This window comes from Panicum virgatum, chromosome 6K (genome assembly GCF_016808335.1).
Source record: "Panicum virgatum strain AP13 chromosome 6K, P.virgatum_v5, whole genome shotgun sequence".
NCBI lineage: Eukaryota > Viridiplantae > Streptophyta > Magnoliopsida > Poales > Poaceae > Panicum > Panicum virgatum.
Genome location: NC_053141.1, coordinates 22,119,656 through 22,134,991, shown reverse-complemented (window position 1 = coordinate 22,134,991; position 15,336 = coordinate 22,119,656). Strand labels below are relative to the sequence as shown.

The 15,336-nt window shown below is 49.7% G+C and overlaps 1 non-coding gene across 1 annotated transcript; it reads right to left on the bottom strand.

The window, feature by feature from the left end:
• Positions 1–511: 511 nt before the first annotated feature.
• On the bottom strand, positions 512–620 carry LOC120639340. Its single transcript, XR_005661347.1, has one exon. It is a non-coding gene; the product is annotated as a small nucleolar RNA R71 (small nucleolar RNA).
• Between the last annotated feature and the right edge of the window lie 14,716 nt (positions 621–15,336).

Genomic DNA, 15,336 nt, shown 5'->3' with positions numbered 1-15,336 from the left:
GGCCGGTGCGCGAGTGGGAAGAAGGCGCTGGGCTGCTGCTTCGCGGGCTGAGGGAATCGGCCCGAGGGGCGAGCTGGGCTACGGGAAAAGGAAGGTTGGGCCGCGGGGAAAGAGGAAAAGAGGAGAAGGGCTGGGCCGGTAACTAGGTTCTTGGGCTGGTTGGGGTTTCTATTTTCTTCTTCTTTCCTTTTCTTCTCTAACTCAAACCACTCAAACTAAATCTACTTGAATTCAAAATTGAATTTGAATTCAAAACCCTAGCACTCAAACAAAAAGAGTATTGCAGCAGCATGAATGCAACAACACAATTTTAAACTTAGACAAATTTTAATCACTTGTGATACAAAATTAGATTAAATGCAAGTCTAACCATAATAAACCTTAGAAAGAAATTAATTGCTGAAATTTAAATTAGGGTGTTACAAGTGGTTTTACAAGGAAAAAGACATCGACACCTGGGCCAAATGCTCCAAGGCGTTCCTCGCAAAATTCTTCCTGCTGGGCAAAACAAATGCTCTGCGCGGGAGAATATCAAGTTTCCAGCAGACGGGGATGGAATCCATCCCAGAAGCTTGGGAAAGGCTGCAGTAATACATCCTGGCCTGTCCTCATCACGGCATGGATGAGTGGCTCATCCTGCAAAGCTTCTACAACGGGCTCACAACGACATCGAGAGCCAATATTGATGCCGCTGCTGGAGGAGCCTTCCTCGACCTGACCATTGTCAAAGCAAAAGCATTTGTCGAGAAAATGGTCTCCAATCAGGGGTGGAGCGATGAACGACTCCAACCCCGCACGAAGGGCATGCATTGTAGGACCGAGAAATGCGACCAGAGGGGGGGTGAATGGGAGCCGATCAAAAATTTTCGCAAACGAAAGTTCGGCCTTGATCCCAATTACGCACCCAACCCAAGAGTCCTAGGTGAAGTGTAGAGTAGCTATAGGGGAGCTACACTAACACAAAACAACCCTAGGAACAAGAGTGAACAAGCGCGGTAGCAAACACGAGAAAATAACACAAGAACCAGCAAGGTATATATCACAGGTTGATCCGACGCTCACAGAATTGAGTGCGTCGGTTAAACCGATGATATAGAGCCTGCAGCACGTGAAAAGCAGCACCGGTTGATCCGACGAGAAGGTTTGAATAGCGTCGAATCAACCGACGGTAGTGCACCGGATCAACCGACAAAATCAACTTCTGGCGTCGGTGCAGTTGTCCAGAAAGAGCTCAAAATGATCTTAACATGCACCGGTTAAACTGACGCTCTCAAATCCAAATACCGGTGCATTTGTCCAGAGGAGCACCATGTCTAAACGTCCAGAGCACCGGTTCAACCGACGTCAGTGAGTTTCTATACGCCGGTTGAATGGGTAGAGTAGCAGTAGGACAGCAATCACCGGATGAACCGATGCTCTAGGGAGAGAAAGCACTGGTGCAACCAAATGAGAAGCAGAAAACCCTAATAGTCGAAATTTCTACACACTGGTTGAACCGACGATGTTAAGCTTGAACATCGGTTTAACCGGTGATAGGAAAAGTTCAGCACGATGCAGAAAACTCTGTTTTTGCTCGCGGCTCGATCAAGACTTGACGATTCGAGGATCAAAACAAGTCCAAATCCCACCAAAAATTGTAGGCACGATCACAAAGACCTTGTGAACATACCCACCGAAGGAATCGACGATTCACTCCATAGTTTGAGAGGAATCGACGAAATTCCGAGCACGAACGGGGTTTTCTCAAAACGTGAAACTCTCAAGAACGTCGATCCTAAGGAGCTCGTGAATCCTAGGGGTTTTGCACTAGGCAAGGGGGCATGGATTCAACACAAAGAGCTCTAAGAACTACTACGATCTCGTGCAACAAAGAAATTCATCGAGGAATTGAAATTCAACCCAAACACGAGAACACGAAGTATTGAATTCACAAGGAATTGAAAAGCCCAGAGGGCACAAGGAGGATGGGGCCTCCTTTCCCAATCGAATTCAATGCATAGTCTCAAGAATCCATCCCAAAATCTCAATCCCAGAGGAGGAAGAGAAAGAACAGAGAGGAAGGAGACAGGGAGGAGCGCCGCCTGTGTCTTGTGCACCAACCAGAGAGAGAAAAGCCAGGGCACCCCAACTCTGCCTGCCTTTATCCCTCCGTGCGCTACTGCACTCCCTTTCTTTCTTCTCCTCCAAGTCTCCCTCTAAAGACTAGAATACCCCTAAGTGCTGAAATTTAGCTAGAAGGCCCTTAGGGGCAAAACCGGAAAAGATACATTGAAGACCATCCGACTGCTGCGACGACTTGGAGAAGTTTGCTTCGACCTGACGCAATCGCCCCGATGTCGCCATGCGCCCTTCTGGAATCTTCACGGGGGCAGTTTTGGGAAAACTGCCGGAACCAGGTTCGGGGGCAGTTTTGGAGGTACCGCCAAACCTTCCCGCGCGATGTTTCCGGCACACCCGCCAAGCCCGATGTCGCCACGTGTCCGACCTCCCGCCGGAACCCTAGCGCCTTCGTCATCCAGACGCCATTGCCATCTTTCTCCGACTTGGCCGACGTCGACGCATCCCAGCCGTTGTTTTTTCCCGAGCTACCAACAAACTCCACGCCATCTTGCCTTGGCGCCAGGAGTGGATCGCAACACGGCCCAGCAGTGGCCCAAGCATCTGGGCCGCCCTTCTCCACCGTACGGTCGTCCAGTCGGGCCTCCAACGCCACCACAAGGTCTCCCGCCTCCGCATGGTCATCGAGCTCCCTGCCACCGCAACACCGCCGCATGGTGCATCGGCACGCACCTCGCTCTTGTCCAAACCATCTCGCTGCCACCGCGCCATCCGTGTACCTGCACACCACAGACCAAGAACTAGCGCAATCTCCACAGAGTCGCGACTACACACAGTTAGTCCACTCCACGTGTTGGCAATCACTCATCACACCAAGGAGCAGGCCTCCACTACCTCTCAATCTCCCCCTTGATGAGTGCATTGTCAACACCACACCCCACACGGGCACTGGTGAAAGAAAAAGATAACCGAAAAAGAAATGGAAAACAAAGAGAGCTAACTCAAGTGATCAAAAGTGAAAGAAAGCCAGAAAGGATCACTTGAAGATAGCAAAGCCAAAAGAGTCAGCCCCCAAGACAAGGGCAACGGCTCGACGCACTGACTCCAAAACATGCTTGACCCCTCAAGAAAGAGGCAAGGCTCAACACAGCCAAGCATGTGCAAAGCTGGTCCCTCCAGAAAGAGGTAAGGCTCAACACAACCAGCAAAGAGCATGAAAACGCTCAAAAACTCCCCCTGAAATGCAGCTCCCCCTCACTATGCAACTCTCCCCCGATGTGTGCACACTCAAAGACTGGAACTCTCCACAATCTCTCCGCCTATGGTATCAGAGACACCAAACTCTCCCCCTTAGACCAAACACCAATCTCTCCCCCTTATTGACAAGGCACACACCAAGGTACCTCTCCCTGTCTAGATGCTCCCCCTGTAAATATGCCATGAAGTGCAATGCATGTGTGCCTAAAAAGCTTCCAGGTACAGAACAAGAGCATTTGCAAGGGTCGAAATAGCATAGCATATGAGGGTGCATATACAAAGACAATGCATGGAGAAGCTCATAAGAATATATCTATACAGATCATGAGCAAGCATTTGTCATTTGTAAAAGAAGAAGCATCACCAGAAATGACCTAGCATACTAGAAGGTAAACAAGCATGCTAGTGCTAGCAAGAACATACAGGTGAGCTATCCAAAGCATATCACAGCAACTGCCACTCAACCAACTGTAAACTCTTAATTTCTCAACAAGAAGAAGTGGTGCCAGGGGTTGAAAACTTGCAAGTGCTTAACTTAGTGAATGTGCCAAACCTAGGTCAAGGACCATCAGAAGCTTAAGACAACACTCTCAGTCATTCACAGCCTTGTCCAAGTTCTCTAGAGGAGCAGTCTCGGTACAAGATCAGTGGTGCAAGCAATCCCACCTGGATCTTTTCACTCAGAGCAAAGCATGATATACCAAATGTTGGATTTTTTAAATTGAATACCAATTATAACACACCAACTGTTTGAGTTTGCAAAACAATCATGAAGCAAAAGAGGGCATCTTGATGCATATGATAGCAAAGGACCTAGCCACTAAGCATGAAACAAGATAGCATAAGCATACAAGCCTACACATGCTAGTAGCAGATCCTGAAGGTGACCATGTTTTATGATTTTCAAAGAATAAAATAGCTAAGCTCAGAGCTAATATACAACATATTCAAAGGAGCTAGCTACACATGGTCAAAGCATATATACAACTCATAGCATAGCACAAGTGTAACACCCTAATTTAAATTTCTGCATTTATTAATAAATTTAATTGGTTTTATTTAATTTTCTAAGGTTTATTGTGTTAGACTTGCATTTAATCTAAATTTTTGTTCTATAAGTAATTAAAATTTTATCATAGGTTTAAATTTTGGTGTTGCATTCATGCTGGTGCATAGTTTCAATTATTTGAGTGTGGTTTGAATTCAAATTTGTATTTGAATTCAAACTTTGTTTGAATTAGAAATAGAAGAGAGAGAGTAAATAGAAATAGAAAGGGAGAAAATCCAGCAAACCCCAAACCCAACAGCCACCAAACCCAGGCCCAGTGCAGCCTGGCCCCCACTCCCCCCTCCTTTTCCCTGTGCCGGCCCAGCACCCTCTTCAGCCCGGCCCAGACACTCCCTCCCTCACGGCCCAGCCTCCCGCCTTCCCCCTGCGCGCCTGACCCCACCCGCCAGCGCCTCAGCCCGCGCGGAGCGCTCAGCCCGCATGCGTCCACGCCAGCAGCAGCGCCGCGTCAGCGCACCGCGCGCCCCACTGCCACGCCGGGCCTACGCGTCAGCGCCCTCCTCTCCCCTTCCTTCCTGGCTCTGCAAACGGCCACCCGAGATCACCGGCGAGGTCGCCGGGATCCTTATCCCACTGCGCCCCGCCGCAATCCCCGCCCGGCCCCTTTAAACCCACCCGGCGGACCCCCCTGCACCCTATCCACCCCACGCGCCGCCCAAACCCAAGCATCTCGCCGCTCCGCCACGCCATCGCCGCGCAGAGCCCCTGCGTCGCCGTGCCAGCGCTGCTCCGCCGCTCCACAGCCAGCCCGAGCCGCCGCGGAAGCTTCGCCTGTGCCCCAGGAGCTTCCCCAGGCCCGCAACCGCGACCCCGACCCGTGAAGCCTTTGGATTTGCGCCGGACGCCGCCGGAGGTGAGCCGGTCCGCCGCCGAAATCCCACGCCCCTGGTTCCGCTCCGTGCCCGCTGACCCCTGTGGCTCCCTCGCAGGGACCTCGCACACCGATCCGGTGGGCTAGGAAGGCCGAAGACGCACCCCTGCGACCCGTTCGCGATCACCACGCCACAGCCGCCGCCGGACCTCGACGTCGACCCCGCCCCGCTACAGCTCCGGCCCGATTCGAGCCTCGGTGAGCACCACCCCATTGTCCGCTGCCTTTTACGCTAGGTAGCTCGGCCTGTAGGCTGCTCTAGTGCTTAGTACACCGCTCGCCGACGAGAGCCGCCGTGCAGAGCCGCCGTCGCCCTTGCCCTCCCCACTTCGGGACTTCCCGAGATCCAAAAAGACCCCAGGTGGACTACGCATGGCGCGTGGTCCATCCTAGGCCAGACCGCGTGCCAATTAGAGCCCTGGAACGCCGGATTCGCTTACTCCGGCGACCCCTCCACCGCGGGAACGCGCCGCCAGCGAGCTCCGCCGCCGCCCGCGCCCCCAATTGTCCTTAGCCATCGGATCCGAAAGCGATGGCCGCGATTAGATTGTTCCCCGTTTAGATCTGAGCCGCCAGATCTGAATCCAACGGATCAGATCTGAAGATACCCCTTTGCCCTGCACATTTTGCATAAGAGCCCCTGTTCTTTCCTGTTATCAACCCGCAGTCCAGCCTTAGTCAAAAATAATTACAGTTAGGCCCCAGTTTTTACCCAAACCCCCCTGACCTTCCTAGTATTAGTACCCACCGTCCAGAGCTGTCGGTTTTGCACGTTAGCCCTTAGATTTAATTGTTAATTATGTTTAGGCCCTCAGTTTTTGTAGAAAACCCCCTGGAACCCTAGTTTTCTTGCAGTTTAGCCCCTGAAACTTGTTTTTAGCCTAGAATATTCGTTTTAGCTCTGTTTTAAGCGTTCTTTATGTCCACGCGATCATTGTAACGCGTAGAATAGTTTTAGACTAGTTTAGTGTGCTATTTTTATGTATTGATGTACTGTTTCTTAGCTTTTGTTAGTGTTTGCTTGTATGCTTATTGTGTGCCTTGTTTTTGGCCATGTGTTCGTGAGTAGACGTCGAGCTACCGGAGGAGCCCCAGTACCAGTACCCGGAGCAGCCGTCTTCCGAGCACTTTGAGCAGCAGCAGGAGCAGTACGAGGAAGGCAAGTATAACATGAACAACCTATCACCTTTAAATACAATTTCATACTGCATTTAATACTGTATGCCTATAAGGACTGTCCTAGCCACTTTATATCCTTTATATATCCTTTGGGTAGCATTTTGTTTAGTTGTGCTAGGTTGCTGCGCTATAACACACTCTGGTCCTTTTTAATTAATTTGATTAATGGTTTACTTGAACTTAATTCTGAGAGTGGCCCTCTGTGTAGCTTGAGTGGCTCACGTCTTGTTAAAATTGGTTTTTGTTAGAAACATGGTTTAGGGGGCCAGCACGGTGCTTACTGCTGGGTTGGCCACTCTCCATAAGGACCGGTTCATAGAGCGACAACCTGGGACAACAGCGCTACCACAAGGCTAGAATGGGATAGACTTGGCTTACAAATTAGGTCTTTTTGGTTTGGAGTAACTTACCTGCGGGGCAAGAGTAGTAAGCTTCAATGGTCCCTGCTCCTCCGGCTGGTCTGTGTTTGGTTTGCGCACCTGTGCTTGTACCCCCATGAGGTGGGCCCCATTGTCGCCGATCTAACTCTTCGCGGTTACGCCTTACCAATGAGATTCTTTGTAACGGCCTCGTAGTGAGTCGCTAGTCATCTCACCTAAGGAAATGTGATGAACAACTAGCGTAGCTCACGACTTGTGGGTAAAGATGTGCAACCTCTGCAGAGCGTAAAACTGGTATACTAGCCATGCTCATGGTTATGAGCGGCCCAGATCCTCCTTTTGATTAGTGGGGTTATCTCCTTCTGACGAGGGAGGTGCCTCTCGGGGTTACCTTGGTGGCTTGGTTTCGGTTTGGTTCTCAGTAGTATCATGATTAATTTTGACTAATTACTATGTAACTGGGTTAATGGTAATTCATCAACTCATAGTAAATAGCTTTAATAAAAATTTTCTAACACTTAAAAGCTAATGCAGTTGAGTCAGCCAACCTTAGAGCCTCATAGTTTGTGTTATACTTGTTGAGTACAAGTTGTGTACTCACTCTTGCCTCTTCTCTACTTTTTCCTCTTGGCTACGCTACTGCTGCTCAGTTCCTGCCTGTAACACCTGGTTTATAAAAGAACATAAACCGAACAATCATATACGTGCCAGGATCAAGTCACACGTATATACAACAGAATGAACAGTATATCACAGCACAAATCACGTAAAAGATATAATAAAGCGAATACGAATGTTATTTATTACATTAATGACAAAAATGTCTGATACAGCGGAAGCGAAGTACAAATACGATAAAACTCTCCGAAGCTGAGCAGGGCGCCACAGGGACGTCGACTGGGAGACGAACACCTAGAAGTCCTCGTAGTCCTGGTAGCGCTGAGCGAACTCCCTCGTGTTGGCAGGAACTGAGCAGCAGTGGCGTAGCCAAGAGGAAAAAGTAGAGAAGAGGCAAGAGTGAGTACACAACTTGTACTCAACAAGTATAACACAAACTATGAGGCTCTAGGCTGGCTGACTGACTGCATTAGCTTTTAAGTCTTTGGCAAAATTTTATTAAAACTATTTGCTACGAGTTGATGAATTACCATTAACCCAGTTACATAGTAATTAATCAGAATTAATCATGTTACTACTGAGAACCAAACCGAAACCACACCAAGGTAACCCCGAGAGGCACCTCCCTCGTCGGAAGGAGACAACCCCACTAATCAAAAGGAGGATCTGGGCCGCTCATAACCGTGAGCACGGCTAGTATACCAGTTTTACACTCTACAGAGGTTGCACATCTTTACCACAAGTCGTGAGCTACGCTAGGTGTTCATCACACTTCCTTAGGTGAAATGACTAGCGACTCACTACGAGGCCATTACAAAGAATCTCGTTGGTAAGGCGTAACCGCGAAGAGTTAGATCAGCGATGATGGGGCCCACCTCCAGGGGTACAAGCACAGGTGCGCAAACCAAGCACAGACCAAACCGAAGGAGCAGGGACCATTGAAGCTTACCACCCTTTGCCCCGCAGGTAAGTTACTCCAAACCAAAAAGACCTAATTAGTAAGCCAAGTCTATCCCATTCTAGCCTTGTGGTAGCGCTGTTGTCCCAGGTTGTCGCTCTATGAACCGGTCCTTATGGAGAGTGGCCAACCAAGCACTAAGCACCGTGCTGGCCCCCTAAACCATGTTTCTACAAAAATCATCTTTTAACGAGATGTGAGCCACTCAAGCCACACAGAGGGCCACTCTAAGAATTAAGTTGCATATACCATTAATCAAATTAATTAAAAGGACCAAGTGGTGTTATAGCGCAGCACCTAGCACAACTAACCAAAATGCAACCCAAAGGTATATATAAAGGATATAAAGTGGCTAGGAAAGTCCTTATAGGCATACAGTATTAAAATGCAGTATGAAAATGTATTTAAAGTGATAGGTGTTGTTCATGTTATACTTGCCTTCCTCAAAAGTTCTCCTGCTGCTCAAACTGCTCAGAAGATGGCTCCTGGTACTGGTACTGATGCTCCTCCGGTAGCTCAACGTCTACTCACGAACACGTGGCCAAAAACAAGTCCAGCACAAAACATACATGCAAACAAGAGCAAAAACTAAGAAACAGTACAACAATACATAAAAACAGCAAGAAAAACTAAGCTAAAACTATTCTACGCGTTACAACGATCGCGTGGATATAAAGAACGCCTAAAACGGAACTAAAACGCATTTTCTAGGCTAAAAACAAGGTTCAGGGGCTTATTTGTAAAAAAACAGGGTTCCAGGGACTTTTCTGCAAAAACTGAGGGCTAAAATGTAAATAAACCTTAGCTGCAGGGGTTAGCACGCAAAACTGCCAAGGGTGGACTGCGGGTTCTAATTTAAAGGAACTCAGGGTGCTATGTGTTAAAAACAGGCCTAAGCTGTAATTAATTTTGAAAAGGGCAGGATCGCGGGTTGATTGTCAGAAAGCTGGGGGGCTCTTATGCAAAACTTGCAGGCAAACCGGTATCTACGCTTACGGGCCGTTAGATCGGGATCTCGTGGCTCTGGTTCGATGGGATTTGGATCTAATCTCGAGTGTTGATTTTGGATCGAACGACCCAGGACGAACGTGAGCAACGGCGGCGGCGGAAGTCACCGGCGGCGCGTGGGGAAAGACTCACCAGAGTTCGCTAATCTGGCACTCCGGGGGTTGATTTGACCCGGGCTTGGGCCTGGGAGCATGCCCGTGGCATGAGTAAGCCACTGGGCTCTTGGAGAGGCGCTGCGGGGTACGGGGAGGGGGGCGCGGCGGCGATGGCGGGCGAACGCGGCGGGGCATCGCCAGGGTGAGCTCGCGCGGTCTCTGGGGTGAGCTACAGACTAAAGTAGCTAGCGCAAAAGTACGGCGGGGCCTTGGGGGTGCTCACCGAGGGCCTGGATCGGGCGAGAGAGCGGCGTAGGGTGGTCGGCGATGAGGACCGCGGCGGCACACGGCGGGGCTCGGGGAAGGAGCAATGTGGTGGAGCTCCGGGCCTGTTGATCCATCCAGGAAGGCCGTGCGTGTCCCGTGATGGTGCACCGGGGTCTGCCGGGGCTAGAACACGGCGGTGCGGCGTGACCGGGGTGGAGCAGCGGCTCGGCTCCGGCGGCAAGACGGGCGTGATGGATTTCAGGCTGGCGGCGGATGTGGGGTGGCGAGATGAGGGCGTAGAGGGGTAGCGGGGGCCAAATAAAGGCCGGGCGCCGGGGATCATGGGGCGGTTGAGGAAGGCAATTCCCGGCCGCTGCGCTGGTGATTGCGGAGCGGGCGTTGCACGGAGCAGAGGACGCGGGGAAGAAGGTGACCCTGACCTGTGGGGCCGGCGTGGCAGCGAGGGGGAAAAGCGACGCGCGGGCGGGCGCTGGCTGGGGTGCGGGTGCTGGCTGGTGGGGTCAGGCGCGGGGTGACGCAGCTGCAGGAGCAGGCCGTCCGGGCGAGCGAGCGGAAGAGATGGGCCGGCGCGTTGGGGCAGGCCCGGGAAAGGAGTGGCGCGCGCGTGACGCGACCGGGCTGAGCGCGTGGAGGTAGAGCGGGGCGCGCTGTCTGCGGAGGGAGTGGGAGCGGCTGTGTGCGCGGGCTGGGCCAGAGCGCGTGCGGAGCGGGCGCTGCGCGTGTGGGACAGCGGAGTCGAGTGAGGGTCGCTGGCAGGCGGGCCCGGGGTAGCTGGTGAGAGGGGGGAACGCACGCTGCAGAGCGAGCGGGAGGTGAGGGCAGGCCGGGCCGTGAGGGAAAAAGGGTGGGCCAAGGAAAATGGAACTGGGCCGGATGCGGGAGGGAAGGGAGGAGAAGGCGGGCTGGGTTGCCTGGGCTGGCTTGGGCCGGTGGGATGGGCCTGGCGCAGAGAAAAGAAAAGGATGGCCATGGGCCGGCTGGGGTTTGGCAGTTTGGGCTGGGTTGAGTTTCTCGTTTTGGGTTTGGGCTGGGTCTTCTTCCTCTTTTCTTTTGCAAACCTCACTCAAACTAATTTGAATTCAAATCAAATTTGAATTCAAAACCTTATGCACTCAAACGAACAAAACCATGCACCAGCATGAATGCACAAACAAGTTTAAACCTAAAATAAATTTTAATTACTTATGCAACAAAATTAAATTAAATGCAAGCTAAGCAAATTAAATCCTTAGAAAATTAAATAAACCAATTAAATTTATTATTAAATACTGAAATTTAGATTAGGGTGTTACAAATCCTACCCCCTTACAGGAATCTCGTCCCGAGATTCTGGGCTGGCTAGCAAAGAGATCAGGATATGTCTTCATCAACTTCTCTTCCTTCTTCTGGCAAGTCCTCCGGAAAGACATCCGGGAATTCAGACACCACGCGAATACCATCCGTGGGTCTAGCCTCCATCTGATGAAGAAAACCAGAAGGCTTCGTAGCACTGACTATCACCTCTTGGCCATCAGATGCTGACAAGTGAACTGTCCGCTGAGCACAATCAATACGGACTCCCCATCTGGTAAGGGTCTCCATGCCCAAAATCACATCTATCCCTGAGGAATCAATGACGATCAAACCAGTGCGGAATTCTGCCCCCCTGATGACAATACTAACTCTGGAGCATATAGAGCATGTGTGTATCTGGCCCCCAGGTGAGGTAACTACCATAGCTGACCTCAGACACGAAACTGGAATACGATGCTGCTCGGCAAATGACTTGGAAATGAAAGAATGAGTAGCACCGGTATCGAAAAGCACCATAGCTGGATAAGAGTTGACCATGAATGTACCAATAACCACATTAGGAGCCTCAGCAGCTGACTTGGCCGTCACGTGGTTCACCTTCCCCTGTCGTGGCGCCCTGGGTTGGGTTGGGCGCCCTTGCTGTCCTGCCTGCCGTGGAGCCTGAGGTGCTGGACAACTTTTGGCATAATGACCTTTTTGCCCGCATTTGTAGCACATGCGGTGGTGGTGAATGGCGCTACTTGGTTGACCTCCCTGTGAACTTATCATCACATCTTGCATCATTTCTGCTGCTGGCTCTTCGGACCCCTTATGACCGTGTGGCTGAATCACATCCATAGTGATAGTCAACCCATCAACATAATCATAGAGTGCTTGGTTCTTGACCTGTGTATCTCCAGAGCACTCAGGATCATTTCTCTTCTGGATGATCTGTAGCTCATCGACCGATGGACAGTCAAGGAAAAGGGAATCTTCTGCTAGCTGCTCTTGATGAGACCTCTTTCTCTTTGTACTGGAGAACAATCTCTGGTTCCTCCTAGTTGTAGCTTCATCTTCAGTTGCACGAACTTGACGACAAGGAACACCATAGAATTGGCAACACTGGCAAGTTTTCTCACCATCACCCATTGCACTGTCTCCAAGGTCTTTTTGTTCTGCCAACATCTGAGCTGGAGCAAAAGAAAACACAGATGGGTAAGGTCAAGGAAGAGAGAAAAACTCCATTATTTAAGGTTCTATCCTATTTAGATAACACTGCTTAGGCATTACTGCTGATAACTCCAGATAAATGTCACACAAATCCGGGAAAAAGGAACTAGAGCATAATTCTTCTGTTTCCTCGGAGAGATTCTCAACTTCTCTTGTACTATTTGTAGGCCGGGGTGTCACATCCCTACCCCCTCACAGAAACCGACATCCCCGTCGGTGACGTCCTTGCCAGTGAATCCCTGGATATCATACCCTCTTCGTATTATCCTTCTTCTCAACAAGCAAGACCGGGGAAACTCAAGGCATGATAAGGTAGAGAGGTTAGAGTGGATTGTTTTACCCCCCAACGATCTAACTCATTTTATTAATTAGTTACTTTAACTTAAGACTGATTTTCTTTAAACAAATTTAACTACTAAACTATGCAATCATTCAATAATCCAAATCAAACAGGTAGCATAATAGCAAGCAGACAATTTTCACGACTTAGCCGAGTTTAACATCCGACTCGACTAACCACAACATGTCGCAAAACGTGCTATCGCATTATTATAAAAGGGTCACCTAGCTGATACTCATGGTGGTCAGATGACTGATTCAGGCCAAAATCTACGAAAACTATTCTTCAGAGAGAGAAATCAAGGCAAGAAGGGTAAAAAGTCAAAGAAGTCAAGGGGTATAATAGTAAAATAATTTCAGCAGACAAGGATTGGAGAGAAGAAGTCCTAACACTCGACCAGTTCTATCTAGGCTTCGTCCTACAGTCGATACGGCTTTGATACCACTCTGTAACACCTGGTTTATAAAAGAACATAAACCGAGCAATCATATACGTGCCAGGATCAAGTCACACGTATATACAACAAAATGAACAGTATATCACAGCACATATCACGTAAAAGATATAATAAAGCGAATACGAATGTTATTTATTACATTAATGACAAAAATGTCTGATACAGCGGAAGCGAAGTACAAATACGATAAAACTCTCCGAAGCTGAGCAGGGCGCCACAGGGACGTCGACTGGGAGACGAACACCTAGAAGTCCTCGTAGTCCTGGTAGCGCTGAGCAAACTCCCTCGTGTTGGCAGGAACTGAGCAGCAGTGGCGTAGCCAAGAGGAAAAAGTAGAGAAGAGGCAAGAGTGAGTACACAACTTGTACTCAACAAGTATAACACCAACTATGAGGCTCTAGGCTGGCTGACTGACTGCATTAGCTTTTAAGTCTTTGGCAAAATTTTATTAAAACTATTTGCTACGAGTTGATGAATTACCATTAACCCAGTTACATAGTAATTAATCAGAATTAATCATGTTACTACTGAGAACCAAACCGAAACCACACCAAGGTAACCCCGAGAGGCACCTCCCTCGTCGGAAGGAGACAACCCCACTAATCAAAAGGAGGATCTGGGCCGCTCATAACCGTGAGCACGGCTAGTATACCAGTTTTACACTCTGCAGAGGTTGCACATCTTTACCCACAAGTCGTGAGCTACGCTAGGGGTTCATCACACTTCCTTAGGTGAGATGACTAGCGACTCACTACGAGGCCGTTACAAAGAATCTCGTTGGTAAGGCGTAACCGCGAAGAGTTAGATCAGCGACGATGGGGCCCACCTCCAGGGGTACAAGCACAGGTGCGCAAACCAAGCACAGACCAAGCCGGAGGAGCAGGGACCATTGAAGCTTACCACCCTTTGCCCCGCAGGTAAGTTACTCCAAACCAAAAAGACCTAATTAGTAAGCCAAGTCTATCCCATTCTAGCCTTGTGGTAGTGCTGTTGTCCCAGGTTGTCGCTCTATGAACCGGTCCTTATGGAGAGTGGCCAACCAAGCACTAAGCACCGTGCTGGCCCCCTAAACCATGTTTCTACAAAAATCACCTTTTAACGAGATGTGAGCCACTCAAGCCACACAGAGGGCCACTCTCAGAATTAAGTTGCATATACCATTAATCAAATTAATTAAAAGGACCAAGTGGGGTTATAGCGCGGCACCTAGCACAACTAACCAAAATGCAACCCAAAGGTATATATAAAGGATATAAAGTGGCTAGGAAAGTCCTTATAGGCATACAGTATTAAAATGCAGTATGAAAATGTATTTAAAGTGATAGGTGTTGTTCATGTTATACTTGCCTTCCTCAAAAGTTCTCCTGCTGCTCAAACTGCTCAGAAGATGGCTCCTGGTACTGGTACTGGTACTGATGCTCCTCCGGTAGCTCAACGTCTACTCACGAACACGTGGCCAAAAACAAGTCCAGCACAAAACATACATGCAAACAAGAGCAAAAACTAAGAAATAGTACAACAATACATAAAAACAGCAAGAAAAAGTAAGCTAAAACTATTCTACGCGTTACAACGATCGCGTGGATATAAAGAACGCCTAAAACAGAACTAAAACACATTTTCTAGGCTAAAAACAAGGTTCAGGGGCTTATTTGTAAAAAAAATAGGGTTCCAGGGACTTTTCTGCAAAAACTGAGGGCTAAAATGTAAATAAACCTTAGCTGCAGGGGTTAGCACGCAAAACTGCCAAGGGTGGACTGCGGGTTCTAATTTAAAGGAACTCAGGGTGCTATGTGTTAAAAACAGGCCTAAGCTGTAATTAATTTTGAAAAGGGCTGGATCGCGGGTTGATTGTCAGAAAGCTGGGGGGCTCTTATGCAAAACTTGCAGGCGAACCGGTATCTACGCTTACAGGCCATTAGATCGGGATCTCGTGGCTCTGGTTCGATGGGATTTGGATCTAATCTCGAGTGTTGATTTTGGATCGAACGACCCAGGACGAACGTGAGCAACGGCGGCGGCGGAAGTCACCGGCGGCGCGCTCCCGCGGCGGCGCGTGGGGAAAGACTCGCCGGAGTTCGCTAATCCGGCACTCCGGGGGTTGATTTGACCCGGGCTTGGGCCTGGGAGCATGCCCGTGGCATGAGTAAGCCACTGGGGCTCTTGGAGAGGCGCTGCGGGGTACTGGGAGGGGCGCGCGGCGGCGATGGCGGGCGAACGCGGCGGGGCATCGCCGGGGTGAGCTCGCGCGGTCTC